General features: G+C 44.5%; 1 protein-coding gene across 8 annotated transcripts in view; it reads right to left on the bottom strand.

Annotated features, from left to right (window-relative positions):
- Positions 1–22,953, bottom strand: part of POU2AF2 (POU class 2 homeobox associating factor 2) — a 484,065-nt gene that overhangs the window by 35,537 nt on the left and 425,575 nt on the right. The gene's annotated exons all lie outside the window — the stretch shown is intronic.

Raw genomic sequence — 22,953 nt, forward strand, 5'->3', positions numbered from 1 at the left:
CTTTTAACCATAGGAAAGAAACTAAGGGTTGATGGAGGGGAGGAGGTGGGGTGATGGGGTAATTGGGTGATGGACATTAAGGAGGACACTTGATGGAATGAGCACTGGATGTTATATGCAACTGATGAATCACTGAATTCTACCTCAGAAACTAATACACTATATATTAGTTAAATTGATTTCAAATAAAAGATTCTCCCTTTCCTTCTCCCTCTGCCCCTCCCCCCTCTAAAAATAATAAAAAAAATAAAACAAACTTACTATTTTTTTTTAAACAGTCTTTTTTGAGGAATATTCAGTGTCAGGAACTCCTTTAGAGAAAAAAACAAAAACAAAAACCAAAAACCCTAAACAGCCAAATTTTAGGTACTTTCTGACATTTCCCTTATTCATCTTCAAGGACCCACAATTGCCGCTTAACCTAATTTTGGTTCCGTCTCCTAGTCCTGAATAGAGTTAGTTTGGTCTGGATTGGTACGAGACTTGGAATTTCAGGGCTCGAAATAGGTATGGTCTGGTAGTCCTCCACCCTGGCTCTGTGTCACATGCTCTTACCGCATTTCAGATCAGTGGGATCTGGACGTCCCCAGGGGTCCAGAATACTGACTCAGGAGGTCTGCAAAGTCTAAACCAATTTCAGAAACTATTAACTTCTTTTGCCTTTTACTCTCTCATCCTCTCGTAAATGTACGGAAGAGTTTTCTAGAGGCTACGTGACATGTGATACACGAATGGAAGAGCAGATGCAAGAGAGTCTAGCTGTTTTCTGAGAAGCCAGACATTCAGGAGAGATTTGCCAAATCATAAAATAGTGCCACTCTTCTCAATAAATTGTTTGTTTGGGAAGCATAGTTATTTTTAATTAAACGGTTTTTTTTTTTTTTACATCAATATGTAATGGTCCATTATTGTTATTTTAAATGAATAGTAAATATCTTTTCTTAATTCTTAGTTTTAATTTCCAATGTAAAATATATATATGTGGATATAAGTCATATTTTAAAAAAGCAGGGTCCTCAATATTAGGGTCCTCAATAATTTATAAGAGAGTAAAAGGGTTCCGAGACCACATGGTTTGAGACCTGATCCTCTGGAAGAACATCTGTGGTATAAATGAGTTTCTAGAGTGTTCTAATGCACAGATTTGAAAACTTTGTATCTGCACTTCTCTTATGGAGAGAATACACCTCTTATGGTCTCCACATTTCTAAAAGAAAACCAAAAAGGCAAAATTTGTCTCAATTTCCCAGTTTCCAGCACCTGTTTCCTTCACCCCTTTCAGTGAATGAGACAAAAAGCCATAGCTACACTGATCCTATAACCCCGTGATTTGTATTCTTTTTCAAGCAGGGTTCATCCCAATTATTCTTTCTTACTCCTCTAACTGAATAGCTCTATTGTAAAATAAAATAAACATTCTTAAGTGAAGTTTACTATTTCTGCAATAAATTCCCCAAGCATGTTGATTCTTGTCCACATTGCACTGGAAGATTTTAGACCTTTCGAGTAGGATGGAACCATTTTAAAACATGGATACGACACGCATTGCTGATAGAACCCAACCTGCTTAGCACAGCGTTGGAGGCTCCCTATGATCTGCGCCCGTCCTACCTTTCATTATGTCTATCACTTCTTCCCTCCACACAGTCTCTATCCCAGCGTACTGTGGGGTTCTGGGCCACCTGCCTCAGAATCACCTGCAATGCTTAGGAAATGTAGTCTCTCCTAGATTTGCTGAGTTGGAATATCTGATGATCGTGCTGGGCAATTTGCATGTTAAGCGAGCTCCACGCCCCCAAGGGTACCTTTACCAAGATGGATTTAACGGCCCCTTTCATGGTGCTTCTCGCTTGAATCTCTCTAATGGCATTGATTTCATGCTGCTTTCCATGCCGGTCAGTGGTTTGCATATTCGTCCTTGATCCCTGACCAGGTTGTCTTTCTCTTCTTCTCAATATCCCCACGGCACTCGGCTGTGTATATGGTGAGTGGTCGCTACAGTAGGGCACTGCTCTAGGGGGTCGCCGGCCACGCAGAACCCGGTTGTAGAATCCATCAGAAACAACAGTTTCTGGGTACAAGCAGCAAGACAGAAGAGATAAAGCGTATCAGAGGAGATCCCGTTACTCTGGTAAAGAAATGCCACCACGAGTATACCTTTCTCTCTCCACGAGTTGAACTCACCACTGGAGTTTGTAACCATTTCCCTGTAGGCTGGTCCTGTACCCAAAACTCAAAGACATATGATTTTCTATCACTAGAAAATCTTATTATCTTTTCTATCATTAGAAAATCTTATATCTATCTAAGCGAAGTTAATGTAGAAATGTCCAGAATCCTGCAGAGGCATTTCGGATATTAGATGTCACTGGAAAAGCTGGAATGCATTCATTTGCAACAGATACTTGCTTCTGCTTTAAAATACCCTTTATTTGGTAGGCTTGCTGTATTTGCATACAACTCCAGAATTGTTTACATAGAATTAAATACACTTTTAAAAAAGATCCCAGAAAGGTTGTTTTCTTATCCCAAGGAAAAGAGTGTTTGCAGATTTGAGTGGATGGTTGTTGCTCGAAGGGTGTGGCGGTAAGTTTTGTCTGTGTTTGCTTCAGTTGCTGGTGGGTTCAGAAACATGGCACGACAGAGACAGGTTGTTGGGTCAAAGGGAGGTCTGATGATGGTCTGGGGCAGCCTGTTAAGAGGGTGAAACAAGGGTATGTTTTGGTAGAATAAACACAAATCCACATAGCACAGGCACCATTAGTATTTGTCTCCTTTATCTTGTATCGGGAACACCCCTCCGATATTCCAACCACGATGTTTCTGTATCAGCTTTTTGATTCACTCCAGGGCTGGGCACCTGCTGTGTGGTTGGGTAGCTCCTGACAACTTGGCAGGGACTTCACTGATAAACTTGCTATAAGGTAGTTATGGTGGGTAAGGGTGTACACGGCAGGTGCGAGGGACCCTGGAGCAGGCATGCCAAAATGGGGACCAAGGCACCCTCTGTTTCCCCCCACCTTGCCTTTATTCCAGGACTTTCCTATTTTTCTGGCCTATCCTTGAGGGATGGTTGAAGGGAGCAGGTGATTCAGTGGCTGAGCTCCCTTGGCATAAGGCATAGGGGCCCAGGGGCTCCTTTATTACAGGGGTGCATGAGCAGAGGGGGGAGGCTTCTACTGGAGACTGAGGAGATACATGCAGCAACACACGCCTCTTACATGGAGAAACGAATGGGCACCGTGACACAACACGGAATACATGTTTGGTCTCCGCGCTGGGTTCTTGGCACAGAGCTCCTCAAACCTTTGTAATTTCCTGAAGGACAGGGGTGCTAGGAGCATTTTGCTTTTTCTGATATTGGTGTTTGACTCCGGTTCCTGGCCCAGAGCTCCTAAATCCCTTGGAATTTCCTGGATGACAGGAACATCTTTTGCTCTATCAAGGTGACGCTTCGTCACCTGCGTGGCCTCAGGATGGGGGCTGGTCACCAGGAAGACCAAGCCATGTTGAGAAGCTTGCAACTTCCAGCTCTGCACTCCATCCTCTGGGGAGGGGAGAGGGACCAGAGGCTGAGTTAATATCGATCTTGCCTACGTAATGAAGTCTCCATGAAAACCCCTAAATTATGTGGTCCAGAAAGCTGAAGGGTTGGTGAACACATCGAGATGCCTGGAAGGCAACCTCAGTTGCCTCATTTGTAATAAATCAAGAATAGCAAGTAAACTGTTTCCCTGGGTTCTATGAACCTTCTAGCAAATTATCGAATCCAAGGAGGGGTCATGGGAATTCCTGATGGATAGCCTGCCAGTCAGAAGTACAGGTGAGAGGGCGCCTGGGTGGCTCAGTTGGTTAAGCGACTGCCTTCGGCTCAGGTCATGATCCTGGAGTCCTGGGATCGAGTCCCACATTGGGCTCCCTGCTCAGCAGGGAGTCTGCTTCTCCCTCTGACCCTCCTCCCTCTCATGCTCTCTGTCTCTCATTCTCTCTCTCGCAAATAAATAAAAAAATCTTAAAAAAAAAAATTTAAAAAAAAAGTACAGGTGAGAGCCTATGGCTTGTAATTGGCATCTGAAGTGGGGAGGCAGTCTGATGGGACTGAGCCCTCAGCCTGCGGGCTCTGCGCTAACTCCGGATAGTCAGTGTCAGCACGGAGTTAAATTGTAGGACGCCCAGTGGCATCTGCTGCGAATTGGAGAATTGCTTGGTGGGTGAAAACCCACACATTTGGTGTCACGAGTGTTGTGAGTAGAGAAAGGAGAAGCATTTCTTTCTTTTAGGCATGGACAAGCACCTGCCCAGTGGGACCAGGGGGCTTCTCACATGCAGGCAGACATTCCTTTTCTGCCCACACCTGGCCAGGTGTCTGCTGCTGTGGCCTGAACGCCCCTTTCTGGGTTCTGCTTCGTGAGGGGGTCGTAGTGATCCTGATGAAGACTGAGCAGAGAGGAGGGGCCTTGGCCATCGTAGTTTACTGAGTAAGGGTGCAGATGGCTCGAAGTAGACCTGACGTACAGAGGAGGACAGGGAAGGTGCCAGATACGGCCACTCTAAGCCAGCTGGATTGTCTTTTAGGGAGATCAGCCCGGGGTGTGTAACGAGGGGACCTGGCCACTCATCATCCAGTCCTTCTACACATGGCCAGTTTCATGGCCGTAGCTTTTCCTTCAAATCTGAAAATAACTGTTTTGCAAATACTCTGGCCGTGGGCATATGGAAGCTCGGTGGTGGATGATAGACCGTTTCCACTGGAGGGACACGGAACAGGCAGCTTGTATTCCTCAGTTCGCATGGAAGAAAATGCAGGCCTGGGCCTGCTGGGTCAGAGAAAAGTGATTCAGTCGATCCTGGCGTTTTGCTGGAGGCACGCTGGAGCATGAGGGGTCTGGAGGCCGCACCCCAGGGGGGCTACTTTGGCAGCAGGACAGGCTTCCGGGGGAGGCTGAGCCACAGTCACAGGAGAGGGTGAATGAGATGGTCTGAGAGGCCTTCGGGCATGCAGTTATGTTGTTTCTCAGGCTGTGCCATCCTGTGCCATCCACTGGACCGTCGGGAAGCACGAGGTTGCTGGAAGTATCTCTTCGGGGCGGGGGAGGGGGATGGGTTTATTTGCTGAGCAGCGCACGGGGTCAGAAGAGGGTTCGTGGACTCTGAGCCTTACAGTGAAAGAAATCAGTCAGTTCCCTGAGCCATTCCAGAATCCATTAGAGGGGGTTTTAGGGATGGGGGAAAAAGCTGAGCGAGCTGGTATATTGGTGCTGAAGGTGAATTCCTACCCGTGGGAAGGTAGGTGAGCCCACTTGGGGATTCTTGCTTCCTTGTGCCTGAGCACACTCGCAGGACGAGCTGGGGGACCTGATAAACCGCCGTAACAAACAGCTTCTCATCAGGTACAGCCTGGTCTGCAATGATGAGAAGGTCTTTGCATTTATTTGGACCAAGTGTCATATCTTCCTGAAGCTGAGCACCAGTGACTGTAAGACACACCATGATTTTGTGTGTCACTGACACTGCGTTCAACCAGTGGTCAAATCTTGTCAGTCCCGCCTCCTTTGTGGGTTCCCTTCACGATCCTTCTCTGTACCTTTAGCCTGCTCCAGCCCGTGTTTTCTCCTCCCTGGCTGTTTTGCCTCCCCCTTCACTCCACCTATCTCAACCAACCTCAGAGCTATGATCATTCATCCCCCAACCTCAAGTCCCAAAAGATACCGGATAGCCCACCAAATGCAGGACAGGTTCCTCATCTGGTCCTCTGCAGGGGGCTCTGCCCTCCCCCTTGGAATCTTGTTGGGCTCAGACATTAAACTCTTTTTTTTTTTTTTTTAAATGGTAGTTCTCAAGTTTTTTTTTTTTTTTTAAGATTTTATTTATTTATTTGACAGAGAGAGACACAGTGAGAGAGGGAACACAAGCAGGGGCAGAGGGAGAGGGAGAAGCAGGCTGCCCACCGAGCAGGGAGCCCGATGCGGGGCTCGATCCCAGGACCCCTGGGCCATGACCTGAGCCAAAGGCAGATGCTTAACGGCTGAGCCATCCAGGCATCCCTCAGACCCTAAACTCTTATGCTCACTGCTTCCTGGTTCTCCCACATTTCATTACTTTCAAGCTTTGTCTCCCCCTGTTCTCTCCCCTGGTAACATTTTGTTCTCCTCTTCTTTATCTCTTGAAATTTTGTGAGTCTTTCAAATCTCATCTCCTGTATGACTTCTTCAGTGAAGGCTTTCCTGTTGCCCTGATTGGAAGGTGATTCCTCCCTCCTTTTATCCCTACAGACTCTATTGTGCTTGTTTCTCTTTTCTGAACATACTTCTTCATTGACTTGCTTCATCTCCTCATTAGATCATGAGTTCCGAGAAGGCTCAGATGGTGACTCCTACAGAATGTAACCCAGCACCTTTTAAATAGCAAGTGCTCAAATATTTATTGAATATATGAGAATCCTCGAAAATGTGGGGAAGAAATAAATTAGAAGAGTCCTCAAATGACTGTGTGCAGCGAACGGCTTGCTATCTTTCTGAACTGTAGCATAAAGGAGAAGTGAACTTGATTTTTAAGCCACTGGAATTCAAGGTCTTTTCTATAGCAGTTTAGCCTCTCACACAAATCCAGGGGGGAACATACACAAGTCGGTGACGCCACTGACCTCTACAGAGCAAGGTTCTTCCATTCGCTGATCTCAGGGCATGCAAACCAGCGCTGTGTGACAGACAGATGACAGTCTCGGGGTGACTCCTCTGGTTGGAACGAGTTCAGGGAGCTCTTCAGCGGTCTCAGCCTTTGCAGTAGGGAGAGACGGAGGTCTGGCAGCCGTGGGAAGGATCAGATGGAGATTGGAGAGGCTCTCGACGGGACAACCCTGACCAGTAAGGCCACATGACCACTGTTGAGACTAAGCCCTGAGCTCAGTGTGGAACAAGAGGTGAAGAAGTCACACTTCACCCAAAGATAGAACCAACATGGAAAAACGAAAATAAAGGTGAGCCAAAATAGACGAGAGAGAATGGAGTCCGGGGAGCCTGGAGCTTCAGGAACTCGAGCAGAGAGACTAACAGGAAGGTGAAGGGGTGGACGGATGCCAGTCCAGCTGTGCCGAAGGGCAAGAACTCTTGAGGCTCAAATAGGGGAAATATCCTCTGCCTTGGTCTGAGTCCTGGGCTTGCAGGGGCTGGGGTGCCTGAGAGTAGGTATATATAATAAAGCCCAGGGACTGAAAAGAACATTTGGTGGCTCATTCTGAGAAAATGTACCAGAACCTTGGTTCCTGCAGAGTCAAGAGTCTATTACACCAAGCACAATGCTAACCTAAACGGACTCGGGACCAATCTGCGTAGATGGACCATCGCTGAACCTGGCATTGACGGACACTGCATTCGGCTGCTTCCTGAAGCTACTTTGGTCTGTGCAGACCTCTCCTGTCTGATCCTTTGCTTGCTTGGAATTTCTCCATGCCCCTGGGTTTCTAGAGGTAGGGTTGGGGAGCCCAGTCAGCAGCCTGGTTTCCTGGGCCTGGGCCCTACCACTCTGCATCGATTTCACCAGTGAACAGCCTCGTCTGTACCAGGCACCAAAGCACGAACCTTGCCCAGCGTTCTAGAAGCTGTACTTACACCCCGTTCCCTCAGACTGGACCTCCTAGCTGTCCCTTCTTTCCTGCAGCTCTCCGTCATCACGTGCCTGATCTAGACTACAGCTCTGCGTTGTCTGACCTGCCAAGCCCTCTCCTGCAGGAGCGTCGGGGCCGCCGCGCTCCCGCTTGATCTGGTCTCCTTGGACTGCTCCTTAACCTGTGCGAAATAAGGGACAAGGGATGGACACCCACTAACAACTCCTGAAACAGCAAGGAAGGAGGGGTCCCCCCTGCAATAGTGCCCTCTGCTCCCCCGCCCTTGACTCAGAGGTTTCTGCATAAACTCAGCAGAAACTGTTCTTTGAGAAGAAAGAACTTTCTCTTGCCCATTTCCCCTTCTTTGCCGGCTCCTTCATCGTCACTAACTTCTCTATTGAGTCTCCCCCAGATGCTGAATACAGCCCACAGTTATCCAGGGGGGCCCACAGTCCTGGGGAGAGATCTTAGGAGACACAGTTTTCCAGTTTGTTGGACAGTAAGTGGCTGGAGTCTGGGGTCCAGGTCTCCTGGATTCTAGCTCTTGCTTTGTTCCCAATATGCTGGGTAAACCCTTACACAGGCTGGCATAAAAAAACGCCTTTTAATGATGTGTGGCTATGGGCTACAGGGAAGGCAGAAAGTCTTTGAGTGGGGGCAGTTTTTGCTTTCCAGTTCCCTTTTCCTGCCTCAGACAGATCACCGTTGCCCTCTTTGCCTGGGGTTCTCCAGGGACAGCCTTTGGGGGTATTTTCAGTTTACGCCACTAGGTGGTGCCTCAACCCTATCAGTCACTTACCAAAGGGCTGGCCCTGACAGCTGGGTTTGTGAGCGAGGATTTTTGGGGGTGGATGGGTGGGGAACTGCAGTGAGATGGAAGGAATGTTACTCTTTTCTTCCTGAAAACCCTGGAAGTCAACCTAAATATTCCTTCCATGACTGCCTGTGAAGAAGGAGGCCATTTCCCCAACTTCTCGGTCTTTTCCTCTGACTCATTCCACCTGCCCTTTGCTGCTAATTGGAGTAGGAAATAGCACGTTCAGGAGGAGCCTTTTTCTTTGGGTGGTCCTGGGGTGGGAACTCTTTTCTTGTTCATGAGAAACTGCAAAGCCAAGTGGTTAAGAGCACTTACTGGATTATTGGATCAGATTTAAACCTGACTCCACTTATAAACTGTGTAAACATGGGCAAGTCACATAACTTCTCCCCGCCTCAGTTTGCTCATCTATAAAATGGGGATAAAGAAAGTGACCTGCCTCAGGATTGTTACACTGTGGCAGGTAGCTTTTACTTATTAACACTGTCCTGGATTATTGGATTATTGGATCAGATTTAAACCTGACTCCACTTATAAACTGTGTAAACATGGGCAAGTCACATAACTTCTCCCCGCCTCAGTTTGCTCATCTATAAAATGGGGATAAAGAAAGTGACCTGCCTCAGGATTGTTACACTGTGGCAGGTAGCTTTTACTTATTAACACTGTCCAGGTTAGATACTAGATCAAACCAAGCAAACTTTAGTTTTTGGTAGGTTCAATCTGCCATCTTGCTGGCTCTGGTGAGAGAATATCTTTTCTAGTCTTCTCTCTGAGCGGGAGCTTTGGTATGCCCTCCTGCCCGCAGGACGGGGAGAGCCCTACGTCCGACCACGGGGTTTATAGAAGACAGTGAGCCTCTCCTCTGGTCTTGAGCTTCTTCTGCTTGTCCATACTCTTGGAGGCAGAGCATCCAGACCATACGCCCCTGCTCCAACTTAAGGCTGGTCCCCCTACCCGTCAGCCAGCCCTGGGCACTTCTCTCTGTAACTGTCATGTATCTAGGTTGATATTTTTTCTTTACATTTTTGGGTCCTTTGCTAGATATAAAGCTTTTGAAGTCAGTTTGGTTTGAAAACATTTATTCAGTGGCTCTTTCGGCCAGATACTGGTTAGTATGCTTCGTATCTGTGGGGGCACTGCTCCTGGAGTGTGTATCTTCCAGCAGCCTGGGCGGAGGAACCAGCGCTCTGCTCCTGGGGAACAGTAGGGAATGCAAAGTTCATCCTCAGTGCATTGGGTGACTGTGGGGCTGCGGAGCTGGGAAGGGAGAGAGCAGCCCTCCCACACGCTAGCCCTTTCTTTTCTATATCGGGCTGGAAAATAAAACCCACATCTCTTCAGGGGTCTACTCTGAAAATCACAGAGGCAATATCCTCTGTTGATAACAATTCTCCTTCCCTCAGACTTAGCTGAATTGTCTGTGTTCTATGTTCTTCAGATTTGTCCTCCAATTGGTGGCTTATCAACTGAATGTGGGGGTGAAGTGGGGACTGGAGGATGAGGGGAGACCGAACTCTTCATGGGCTCAGGAATTTCGAGCATGGCCTCCCTCAGTTATCAAGGAGGCACCAGAGGGTCCTGAAGCCTTAAGGGTCTCTTCCCTGTCACCAAGCAGCTGTTTGGCCTCTTCAGCTGGGCAAACAGTCCTTCCTTCCTGACTGGCTCACAAGACAATGAACTTTTTGGATAGGAGAGGATTTCTGTGCCCACACGAAAAAGACACACTGTCCCTCTCATCCCTGACAGACAGATTTGTGCCTTGGATTCTGTGGTGAAAATATTGTCTTTATTTTTTATTTTTTAAAAGCTTGTGCATTTTTCTGTGGAAGCCTGCTGAAGGCTGTTGAGTGATCTTTTTGCTGATACTCCCAAATGGGAGCTGGAGCCCACAGCTGAAAACCACAGGTGAGAATCATCTGCCATTGTGGAGAGAGCCACCTACTCGTGGAGGCTGGAAGCCACTTCCTCTAGGCTTATTAGCAAGTAATGAATAGTCCCTCTACCACCAGCCACTTGCCCCCCACCCCCCGCACCCCCACATCTATACAAAATAACTAAGGAGTGAAGAAGGAGGAGAGAAAAGAAGCCATAGCTGTGCAGTATTTGTGTTGAGAAGTCATTCCTCTCTGTCCCCTGGGCAAGGGAGGAATGAGTTAGATGCCACTCCCCTCCTCAAGCCAGTGACAGCGAGGCTCCAAGGAAATTACCTGTAGCAGCTGGAGAAGGGGAGGTGGGCATCCTGGTCTCCAAGGGGGTGACTTGCTGATGTGCACTGGCCGGTCCCATCTGATCTCACCCGAACAGAGGAAAGAGGACTGGGAGATGGAGGGGTTGAGACGTATGGCCATGGTGAGGACACGAGTGTCTCCCGTGGGCCTGGAGAACACCCTGGAAGGTAGGTGGGCTTGCATCACTTAAAAGAGCTGCCCCTGAGAGGGGTCCATGGTGCCGTGGCAGTCTTTGGTCCTCTGCAGGTGCAAGCTGTGGATGGCAGGGGTGGGGTGGGGGAAAGAAGGGGAGGGGTGCGAGAGGCGGAGCCAGGGTTGGGTCTGCTGAGTCAGAGAAGCCAGAGATCCCACAGGCTGTTTGAAGAGCAGGTGTTTGAACACCAACCACATGGGGGGTGTCTACAGCTGGTTAATATCACCCTGAGAAAAGGAGCAGCCCTTGAGGAGAGGAACCACAGAGAGCAGTTAAAGGAGAGACCCCTCTCTCTGCCTCCTTCCTGCCAGCATGCTGGAGAGACCAAGCCTTGAAGGCGGCTCAGCGCTTCCCAGGCCCTCGCCCTCTCTCAGCTCCTCCGGTCTCAGGTTAAAACCATGCTGATGGGAGGAGACATCATATGCAAATCCAGTTTGAGGTTAGAGTTTCAACTGGACTGAGTTTTAATGATAGAAAAATAACCAGAAAAGTTTTGAAATCTGCCTAGCATGTCACTAAGGAATGCAAAGGGCAGATTTGACTGAGGTTGCTTGAAGGTAGTAATTAGAGAAAAATAAAACTACGTCATGCTCATACACCACTGAGATGAGACAAAGTAATTTACTAATTACAAGCTGTTTACAAATGATTTGTCCTAAAAGAGATATAGGCATCTCTAAAAGAACTATAAACTATAAAGTATAAATTGGAGAAGGCTTTATTAGTGGGAAATGACAGAAGTTCCTGTTGTAAGACACAAATGTTTCCTAACAACAATATCTTAATCGAAAGCAAATTATAAAAGGCCACTTGGTTGGGGAGGGGAAGACAGCCCCCAGGTCTTAATAGATTTCCACACACCTTGAGGTAAGTGTTGAGGGTTAAGATTAAGGATTATTGATTGTGTGTCAACTGTACTACAATTTTTAAAAAAGGATTATTGGCCTAAACTTCTCTTGCTAGCCTTCTTAGAGTAGGCTCAGAGTCCATCCAGCATTCTAAAACTCATGTCAATTAAACATTCCTCAGAGCAGGCTTACATTATCAGAACATCTCGAGCTATTCTAGAATCTACATCCATTTGTATTGATTCAGTCCAAATACTCAGTGTCTAGGAGCTTCAATTCATTCTTTTAGGATGAAAAATGCACCTACCTGGTATTGGTCACCACTTTTGCCTGGACACTAGGCACACCTTCTCTCAGCCTATGAGACTTTCCTTGCCTGGTCACTGGCCATCGATTGTGACCTAAGTTCTGCTCGACTAAGATTCCCCTTCTCATCGCCCCTGACCATGACCTCAACTGAGCCTAACTTATTAAAATCTCTTGTTTGGCCAAGATCTTTGCTCTGCCTATTAAGCTCTGCTGTCCGCCTTGGTGAAACATTTTCAAACTGTGTCACTTTTTGTTTTAAAACAATTTTGCTGTTGAAGAACACAACATGGGAGGTAAATAAGGACAGCACACTTTGCAAAGAGGAAAGGATACTAGTCGGAAAACATTTATGGCAGGGCTATCTCTCACAGTATTAAATCTGTGTTTTCTGACCTAAGTTCAGTGTATCTTTCTCCCTCTGCTCTTCACTGGTGCCCTGGGGGCTGTCTTCCCCTCCCCAGCCCACAAAGAAGCAGAAACAAAGACTTAAAGGAGCCTCTGGCCTAATTCAGCAAGAGGAGACTCCCCTGCATGCTTATATTTAGCTAGAGTTTCCACCCCCAAAGGCGAAGTAAGCCTGGAAGCAGGGGAAAGGGAAGGGGAGGTGGAGGGACTAAGCAGAGTAGAGTGTTAGAAGTGTCTGAAGTGGGGAGGGGAAGAAACCCAGACTCGGTGAGCATTAGGGATGGAGCGAGTGATTGGTCCTTGTCACCCATGAATCCACCCACTGCTTATTCACAACCTGTGGTCCTACAGTCCTGGATCCTTGCAAGCCTTCCAACAGAAGGTGAAGAATTTGGGACACCTTGTGAGAGAAGGGGCTATAAAGGGATAACTTCATCCTCCACAGAGGAGGAACTATTTAGAACCCGCTGGATCTCCCTTTAACCCAAGGAAACCATGGCCATGGTCCCATTGTTACATACTTCAGGATGAGCTGAGCTGGTTTGCTAGCTCGTGGGTAAAAATGATGTGTTTTAGCTGAGTTTTAAGTTCTGCGTCTGCTAACTCTAGAGGAGCTAAACTCTCAATTAAAAATGTTAATTTTACAGATAATATTTTACCTGGGTCTTATGATAGTTATTTGGATGCTCACTTTGCCCTGAATGAGACATTGGTCATCCCACTGACCTTCAGCGTTGCCTGCCCGAACGGGGTCTTTCTGTATTAGCTGTATTAGCTAATGCCGGCTTTCAAGTAATCAACCTGTGACTTGGCTGGAAACTCAGAAATTCAAGTTCTGGCTTCAAATTATGTGTTCCAATGACAGGCTCAGGCTTGACTGCTTTTGCAGATTTAAGTATACACAGATACATCACCGACAAGTCAGCTACCAGTATTTATCGGGTCAATTTTGGGATAGAAAGGACATTTCTTCATGCGAGAATGTGTTTATATATGTATATACGTTACAAAGTAGTAGAAGACATGATTACAGCCCTTGAGGAGCTTTTACAGTTGACCCCTGAACAACACAGGGTTAGAGGCATTGATCCCTGCTCAGTAGAGAATTTGGTATAACTTCTGACTCCCCCCAAATTTAACCACTAATCACCTACTGTGGACCGGAAGCCTTACCTATAACATAAACATTTAATTAACACATATTTTGTTATATGTATTACATACATTTTTACAATAAGTGAAGCTACAGAAAAGAAAATGTTAAGAAAATCATAAGGAAAATAGATTTATAATACTGTACCGTAAAAAATCTGCGTGTTAAGTGGATACTTGCAGTTCAAACTTGGGTTGCTCAAGGGTCAGCTGTAATCTGGCTAATGTAACATATAAAGTTAGTAGGTCTATGTTTAGAATTATCTTATGGATAAATATTTCTTGGCCCCTGAATAAGTGCATATATAAATTTATAGCAGGACATTAACACCGAAGTTTCAACTAAGGCATTAAGATACAAAATATGCTGTTTACCAAAATGAGATGTGAGAAAAAAATATATAACTGGAGTCATGCAGAATGTAGCCTTTTCAGACCGGCTTCTTTCACTTAGCAATATGCATTTAAGATTCATCCATGTCTTTTTGTGTCTTGATAGCTCATTTCTTCTTATCATTGAATAATATTCCATTGTATGGATGTTGCAAAGTTTGTTTGGTTACTTGGTTACTTCCAGTTTGTGACAATTATAAATAAAGCTGCTACAGACATTTGTGTGCAGATCTTTGTGTACACATAAATTTCTCAAATCAGTTGGGTAAATACCTGAGTGTATGAAAAAAACTATATTTAACTTTCTAAGAAACTGCCAAACTGTCTTCCCATGTGACTGTACAATTTTGCATTCTCACCAATAATGAATGAATGTTGTTATTGTTCTGCATCCTTGCCAGCAATTGGTATTGTCAGTTTTTGGGATTTTAGCCATTTTAATAGATGTATGGTTTTATCTCATCATTTTAATTTGCAATTTCCTAATAACAAAGAGTGTTGAACATCTTCTTATATGCCTATTTGCTCTCCATATGCCTTCTTTGGTGAGGTGTCTGCTCAGATATTTTGCCCATTTTTTACTTGGATTGTTTGTTTTCTTATTGTTGAGTTTTAAGAATTTTTTTTCCTATTTTGAACACAAGTTCTTTATTGCATAGTGTTTTGCAGAGATTGTTTTCCACAATCTGTGGCTTCTCTTTTCATTCTCTTAAAAGCATCTTTTGCAGAGCAAAAGTTTTTAGGTTTAGTAAATTCCAACTTATCATCAATTTCTTCCTTTGTGGATTTTTGCTTTGGATGTAGTATTTAAAAATTCGTTGCCAAACTCAGGGTCATCTAGATTTTCTACTATGTTTTCTTCCAGAAATCCCCTGTTTTGCATTTTACATTTAGGTCTATTCTTGAGTCAATTTTTGTAAAAGATATAAGGTCTGTGTGTGTGTGCGCACATGTGAGTTGGTGTGTGTGAGCATGAGTGTGTGTGTTTGTACATCTAATTGTACCAGTGCCATTTGTTGAAAAAACTCTTCTTTTTCCATTGAACTGCTGCTTGTATTTCAAAGATCAGTTGACTGCATTTGTTTGGGTCTATTTCTGGATTTGCTGTTCTGTTCTGCTCTGTATGTTCCTGTTCTTTCACTAGCCCCATGCTGTTTTGATTGTTGTAACTTTTTGTTTTTTAGGTAGAATCCACAGTACCTGTTCTTAGTAGGGACTACATGAGTATAAGGTACATGTGTAAGAGTGGAGATTGAAATATTGGTTAATGTCCTGACCTGGACTCTTAATTTTTGAAATTTGACTGTATTTTCTGCAGTGTCTATTACCTTAGAATGAACAGAAAACTCAGGAGACCTGCTGAGTTTTTATTTAGTGCGGGGGCAAAGCTTCATTCACTGAATAGTTTCAAAGGGCATTGGGGAGACAAAAATAAAGCTGAGTTTCAGTGAAATCCCACTCAATGGGCCTATTCAACCCGTGTGTTTAACACATAACTACGTTAGAACTCATACAGCATTTGGTTATTTCATGCACTCAGGTTAGCATGGGTCAAATCATGCACCCTCAAACTTGTAACTATATCCAACAAGTAAATACTTGAAATGTATCATCAAGTGTAAAAAAAATTATAAATGTTAATTCTATTTTCTGGTGCCACATTTAGGAAGGAATTACGTTGTATTTCCGTTTCTTAATATTTTATAGATATAAGCCAAATACAATGTGAGTAATTCAAAATAACGTCTCTGTTTTGTTTTCTTTAAAAGTATACACTTTAGGTTTCCTTATTAACATTACAGTCTATTAATTACCAGCCATTCCTCAGGGCTTACAATTTTCCCAAACTGTGGGTCTAACACCACATCCATTATGTCAAGTACTTTTTAAGGTGTTTTCTATCTCTTATCTCACTTTAATATCAGAGACAAAATGATAATGTGCACCCTCTGGGGCACTGCACTTCGAGGGTCTCATCGTTGGTACTCTTGGGAGATGCTTACGCAGTCTCCGTGGCTGCCTCGAATCCCCTTGTCCAGGGCCAACAGTGTCAGCGGAGAAGAATTGACCTACAACATGAAATAGTTCAGCAATTATTAAGCACTTGCTTAGTAACCTGATTATTTTACATTTTTTCCATGTTTGCATTTCAAAAAAGAAAGATATTGTTGGAATTCACCTCTTTGTGGAATAAACCAGTTTATCTGAGAATGACTAGTTAACCTGGATCAGGGGTTGGTTAACTTTTTCTCTAACTATTTCAGGCTTTCTGGGCCAGACAGTCTGTCTCAACTACTCAACTCTGTCACTATGGCATGAAAGCAGTCATAGGATCTATAAACTAGTGAAGGGAGTTCTAATAAAACTTTATTTATAAAACTGCCAGCATTTGGCCGGCAAGCTGTCCTTCGCTGACCTCTGGCTTGGAGAGTAGCATGTCCACTTCAAACTTTGTTTGTAGGTAAGTGGAATTAAGTAAATGCTAGTAGGCAACTTATAACATCTAGCATGGAGTAGTAATTACAACGGATGCTTTCGCTATGGGTCTGTCAGGAGTCCTTTTAGAAAACATCCCAGGTTACCAGAATTTTATCTGAAAATTTTTAAGAATAAGAAAGAACTAGTATCAAATGCCATCTTGTGTGTTCAGGGACGGAATCAAAACAAAGGCAAATTCCAGAATGGTGCTAATGAGCCACTGGCTTGGGTTCGTCTGTCTGGGAAAGTGGCCCCGTGCTTAGCAATGCCTCGCCGTCCCAGGAGCCTCCAGTGACCTGCTTATCTGGGGCGTCGCAGAGGAGCGAGAAACAGACACACATGCACCCAGCCTTACACGCTTCCCTCAGAGGAAAGACTCTACCCCATCAGGAATGGCATCTTTGTTCTTATTTTATTTTATTTTTTTTTAATTTTTTTTTAAAGATTTTATTTATTTATTTGAGACAGAGAGAGCACATGAGAGGGGGGAGGGGCAGAGGGAGAAGCAGACGCCCTGCCGAGCAGGGAGCCCGATGCGGGACTCGATCCCGGGACTCCAGGATCATGACCTGAGCCGAAGGCAGTCGCTTAACCAACTGAGCCACCCAGGCGCCCATCTTTGTTCTTATTTTAGAACAAATTACCTAATTTCTTAGTCCCAGATGGATGACAATCAGCAAATTAGGAAGGGGGGATAAGAAGCCATTGCTGGAGGCTGACAATCTTCGAGTAAAGGAGGGCATGAGCTTAAAACAGACACGACAACTCAAACCCGCAGCCTAGTAGTCTTTTACCACTGGGATAAACCGTTCTTACACACAGATTACTGCTATTGATTTTGGCAACGATAATTATGAAATATGGATAAGATCAGTCAGGAGCATTGTGGGAATAAAGGGGTATTGATACCTGTGTGTTTGTGAATAGCTGTGACTCAAGCTCAGGGAAGCTGACTGAAGTAATGGTTTCGATGCATATGAAGAAGAGCAATTTTCTGGAGAAAACAGTAACCAATTGTTGAACATCCCCAAGGACCGCTACCACATATATTTCTGGGTGACAAAGGTGGACAAGGGGCCTCTGGGATTATACGACAAAATGGGATTAGGAGCCTAACTGATTTTGACCCCAGGTCAACATGAAAACCTTAAGCATATTCTGTCCACTGTCTTAAGAAAGGGGAGAAAAAACATCCACATGTGTAACAGCTTTCTAAAAGTGATTTCAATCCAAGTGGTTAAAATTATTAATAAAAAAAAGTCTTGGCACTTAAAGGCGTAAAATTATTTGAAACACTTCATTTCACAATGATGTTGAATAAATAAAGCATTGCTCTCCTTAAGTAAGGCCAGGTGTAGAAACAAATTACTTTTTTTTTTTTTTTTTGCTGAACCCTTTTGGAGATTTGTACTTGCATAAGATTGTTTCCATATAGTAAGTACAAAGTGTGGTGGGGGTCTGACTGCTATTTGGTAATTGTGATCAATATTAAATACCCAAGAATAAGTGATTCCTCACGTGAATTAATTTCATGCAAATTTTAAGCTTAGATGTCTAGCACCAATACAATTAACTGAATAACGGCCAAACATCTTTCTTTCTTCCTCTGTGGAAAGCATTTATATTGCTGAGAGATTATTTGAAACTCTTAAGTCATCTAAGGTTTCCAACCTTGTTGCCAAGAGGAATTGACTGAACATTTCTTTTCGTTTTAAACAATTTGCTTGTTACTCAGGTTAAACTGTTTCATGTTTCTCTCCTCCTTTTTAATATAACAAATAAAATATAATAGATATAGATGAAGATCCACTTGTATGCTTCTCCAGCCAAACTATCCTGTTTCTTACCCCAGAGATAACCTCCATCCAAATTTGTGTGTTGATTGTTTTGTATGTGTATTTTAATTGCTATGTACTATTCCAGTGTATGAATACGCCAAGTTAATCCTCCATCCATCTGTTGATGGCATTTGGGTTGTCATACTGGTATAAACAATAATGAAGTCAACTTTGCAATGTTTGTTTCCATGCACATGTATCTAGAAGCACTATTTCTGGGTTTGTTTCTCTCCAACCTGGCTTTTATTACAAAATGACTCTCTACTACACCAATGTACTGTCTCCTCAGTCTGTGAGGATTCTCATGTATCCACATCTTCAACACACCCCATAGTATCAGGCTCATAATGTCATAAACGTTGCCAATCCCACAGTGTTGAAACTGATGGGTTTTGTTTGCATTTGCTTGACTATTAGTCACATTGAACAGCTTGCCATATATTCTTGCCTCCTTCATGTGTTAAAGCCCATATGAGGCAACAGAGAATGATAATGAGTTGGGGGGCGGGGTGGCAAAGGTTTCCATGGCTAGGAGTCGAAGTTTTCAAAAAATGAGGGAAGTGATTACAAGTTGAGGAGATGTCAGCAGTGAGGAGAGGGAAAAGGTGTCAAGAACCTCTCAGGATCAAGATTATGGGAACAGTGGTTTGAGAGGGGGCACTGGGGACCCAAAGACTCCTACCAGAAGAATGTGGGGCTACTTTCAGAGGGCTAAGAGGGCAGGGGGCCAGAGAGCTTCAATAGGACACAGCCAGGTTTTCTTTTAAGGCAAGAAAAGAAGTAGAAGACACAGGGGAGTTTGCTGATTGATGACTGAAGGACCTGGCTGAAGGATTTGGGTAGAATTAGTCATAGAGGGAACAGGATGGAGATGAGATGTGGGGGATAATGGGTGTGAGGCATGGCAGGATTAGCCCTGACATTCTTTTAGCGGAGGGTAGAAGCCTGTATGGTGGGATGGTCCTCCCCTGATGGTAGGACAGCTCCTGGGGAGGGTGACTAGGCTTGTTGCTCTTACTCACGTGTGGGCCCCGAGAACTTACCATGGTGCCTTTGAGCCAACACTTCCTATGCTTCCTGTCTGCTGAGAGACCCAGTGATCCGCACCCAGAGCCTACAGCCAGAGCACTTGATAATCTCTGCTTCTACAGTAGGGTTCACAAAAGGAGTTCGGAATTTAGAAATAAAATTCACTAAGGAGCTCCCCCAAAAGGGATTTTAAAAATATTTCTGTTTTAGCTGTATAAATATGAGTTATTTTGTTTTCAGTTCAGCCTTTATCAGAAACTTCACAAGAAAATATTTTTATTATTTAAACATGGCTTTCCACTGGGATTACATTCTATGCAAACATCGGTTCTGAGTGACTCAGAGATTGTTTGTCTTCGAATACTGCATAAAAGGGAGTGTGTTTACTTTATGCACATTTATCTACAATTGAAGGGCTATATTTGGGGAACATTTGTTATTAGGAGTACTCGATGTTTATAAAAAAATCAAATTTTATACATTTTACCAAAATTTGGTGCTAGTGAAAAAAAGTAAGGTTTCTGCTGTTGTATTGTGTCAAATTTGTAACAGCAAAGCAATTACAGGCATTTCAAAAATAGCCAAATCATAAACCTTCTAAATCAATATAGTACTCGTAATTTCTTGGTAATTAGTGGAGACTTCCAATTTGCCAAGAGTCAGCAGTGACTTTAGACAAGGAGTTAAGGCTGGAACCCATTTGGCCCAGTGCCCCACATCACATCAGGTGATGGGAAGGCACATCCCGCACCCACATTTTGCCTGTCACCACGTGGCCTCTCGTCTTGAGTGTCTGCTGCCTTTGCCCAGACTGAGTAACACATTTCTTGTAACTGCATCTATTTAAATACTTAAATGTGTATTTAAATATTTATTTAAATATTCAAAGGTTTGGTTTAATAAAAACTATTGTAAGAAATTAGAGAACCATCCTTTGAGAACAGTAGGGTCTTGGTCTAATTAATCTTCAGTTCTACCCTTTAATTTTCCTAAATTTCTACCATGAAATTGTTTTTTCATTTACAATGTTTCAAAGAAATGACATTTTTCCACTGGAGTAAGCATGCATCTAGCTCACACTTTTGGGTCAAGTTGGTCAGTATGCAAGGCCTAGAGACTGAGCCAGAGACAAAGTGGCATGCTTTCTGAAGGCTCTAATTGCTAACACTCATTCATTCAACAAACATTCAGTAGATGCCAACTCTATGCCAGCACTGGAGAAATGCTGGGTACACAGCAGGGAATACAACTCTCACGAATGCCTGCTTTCAATAAGTTCTGTACCGAAATGCATCTGTGCAGAGAACCTGCTTCCTGGTCTTCCCCCTGTGCCCTAGTGCTTCCAGCTGTCTTCTCTGGTCAAAGTCTGAGACCAACGAGCAAGAAATACTTCCACTTTATTTACCTTGAGAGGCCTGGCACCAACAGAATGTCAATCCTTGAAGCACCCTTGTGAGCACCTCAAGAGGAAATCCCAGTTTCAGTTAGAGAGAGGAGTAATGGTTTCTTAGGGCTGCCACAACAAAATACAGTTGACCTTGAACAACATGGGGGGAGGGGCACTGACCCCCCCCATGCAGTCGAAAATATGTGGGTAACTCTTGACCTTCCCCATAACTTAACTACTAATAGCCTACTGTTGACCAGAAGACTTACTGATAACACAAACAGTAGATTAACACATACTTTACTGTTATATGTATTATATACTGTATTCTTACAATAAAGTAAGCTAAAGAAAATGTTATTAAGAAAACCATAAAGAAGAGAAAATACATTTATAGTACTATCTTTTAGTTACTGAAAATTATCCATGTATAAGTGGGTCCACGCAGATGAAACATGTGTTGCTCAAGGGTCAAGTGTACTATGAACACAGTGGCTTAAAACAACAGAAATTTACTCCCTCTAGGTTCTGGAGGCAAGAAGTCTGAAATGAAGGTGTCAGCAAGATCATGATCCCCCTGAAGGCTCCAGAAGAATCCTCCTGGCCTCTTTTAGCTTCTGGTGGTTGTGGGCAATCCTTGGCATTCCCGGGCTCATGGCACCATAACTCTAGTCTCTGCCTCCAACTTCATATGGCTTTCTCTGTGTATCCTCTGTGTCTTCAAACCTCTCTCTCCTTATAAGGGCCACCCTAATCCAGTATGACCTCATCTTAATATAATTATATTTGCAGAGACCCTATTTCCAAATAAGGTCAGACTACAACATATCTTTTGGGAGAACACAGTTCAACCCACAATAGAAGGGAATGGAAGAGACATTGTAAAATGGTGCTGACGGAAGAGATGAGCTTGTTTATAGTAGGGTGAGGGCTTCACAGAATTAAGCAGAAAGGATTAAGCACAGGATCTGTGAGGGATGACTAGTCAGAAGGCAGGAAGTGAGGAGGGACTGTTGTAGCGGTGAGATGCCCATAAAGCAGGGCTTGCAAACTTGGATAGTTGGAGGAAAGGTCAGCTACTGTCAGGGAGGAAGGCAGCCTAGATGGGCAGTAAAATGAATGGACTGGACAGCATGCGCTCATTTTGAAGGAGCCTCACTGTGCTGCTCCAGCTGGCTGTCATCACAAGAGACTGGGAAGCAGTGTTGCCAAATTGTCCCATTTTCTAAAAAAAACAAAAAACAAAACAGTATACCAAGATTATGTGGCATCTCCTGAATTTTAAATGATGGCAGCTACTTGACAAATGTTAATGCATTGTATAGACTACAAGTCCCTATGCAGTCTGGATTGATACCACGATGGTCAAGGATCATGTGACAGGGGTGGGGTGGGGGCAGGACTTAGGGGACAGGCAGGCAGGACAAAAATGTAACAGGCAGCTCTGGGTTCTCGTGGGCATGCTGCCTCTCTCCCTGATTCCATGGTAAACTGATTGCAGAGGCTCAGCCCTGGGCAGTAAGGATCACGTGCTGGCTTCTGCTGAGTAGGCTGCTGGAATTAGCTGCCTTCTCTGCTGGAGACAGTTATGGCCCCGGCCTTCCAAAACCTTACCGGTCATTTGAGTGGACATCACTATTGTCCCCAAGATGGAAGGTTTACTGTGTAAACTACCTGTGTAGCCAGAGCCTTTAAGATTGAGAGGATGGAGATCCACAGAAGAGGTGGCAACAGGGTACTCCCGCATAGAGACAAGGTGGGATGGCGCGTGCCCGGGACTGAGGAGGACACAGTGACTACCAGATGTCCAGACATAACAGCAAGGTCTCTGGCTGCTCCAGGTTCACCCACTTCCTCGCGCTGTGTCCCAAGAGGCTAACCTCCTTGGATTGCATCAGCTAAGCTCCCTTGTCCTTTGGCATCTGGTCAAGTTCAGTCAGCGAGAGTACCAGTAATGCGTAACAGAAAATGGAGATTGAAGGAAAAGAAGATAAAAGTATTTATTCCCAGGGGCGCCTGCGTGGCTCAGTCCATTAAGCGTCTGCCTTCGGCTCAGGTCATGATCCCAGGGTCCTGGGATCGAGTCCCTGTATTGGGCTCCCCGCTCAGCAGGGATCCTGCTTCTCCCTCTATCTGCTGCTCTCCCTGCTTGTGCTCTCTTTCTCTGACAAATAAATGAATAAAATCTTTTTAAAAAAGGTATTTATTCCCCTAAGAGCCCTCATTGCTGGGCTGTGGGTTGGCAGTGGCTCGACCAGAGGTCAAGACTG

This window comes from Halichoerus grypus, chromosome 11 (assembly GCF_964656455.1).
Source record: "Halichoerus grypus chromosome 11, mHalGry1.hap1.1, whole genome shotgun sequence".
NCBI classification, from domain to species: domain Eukaryota; kingdom Metazoa; phylum Chordata; class Mammalia; order Carnivora; family Phocidae; genus Halichoerus; species Halichoerus grypus.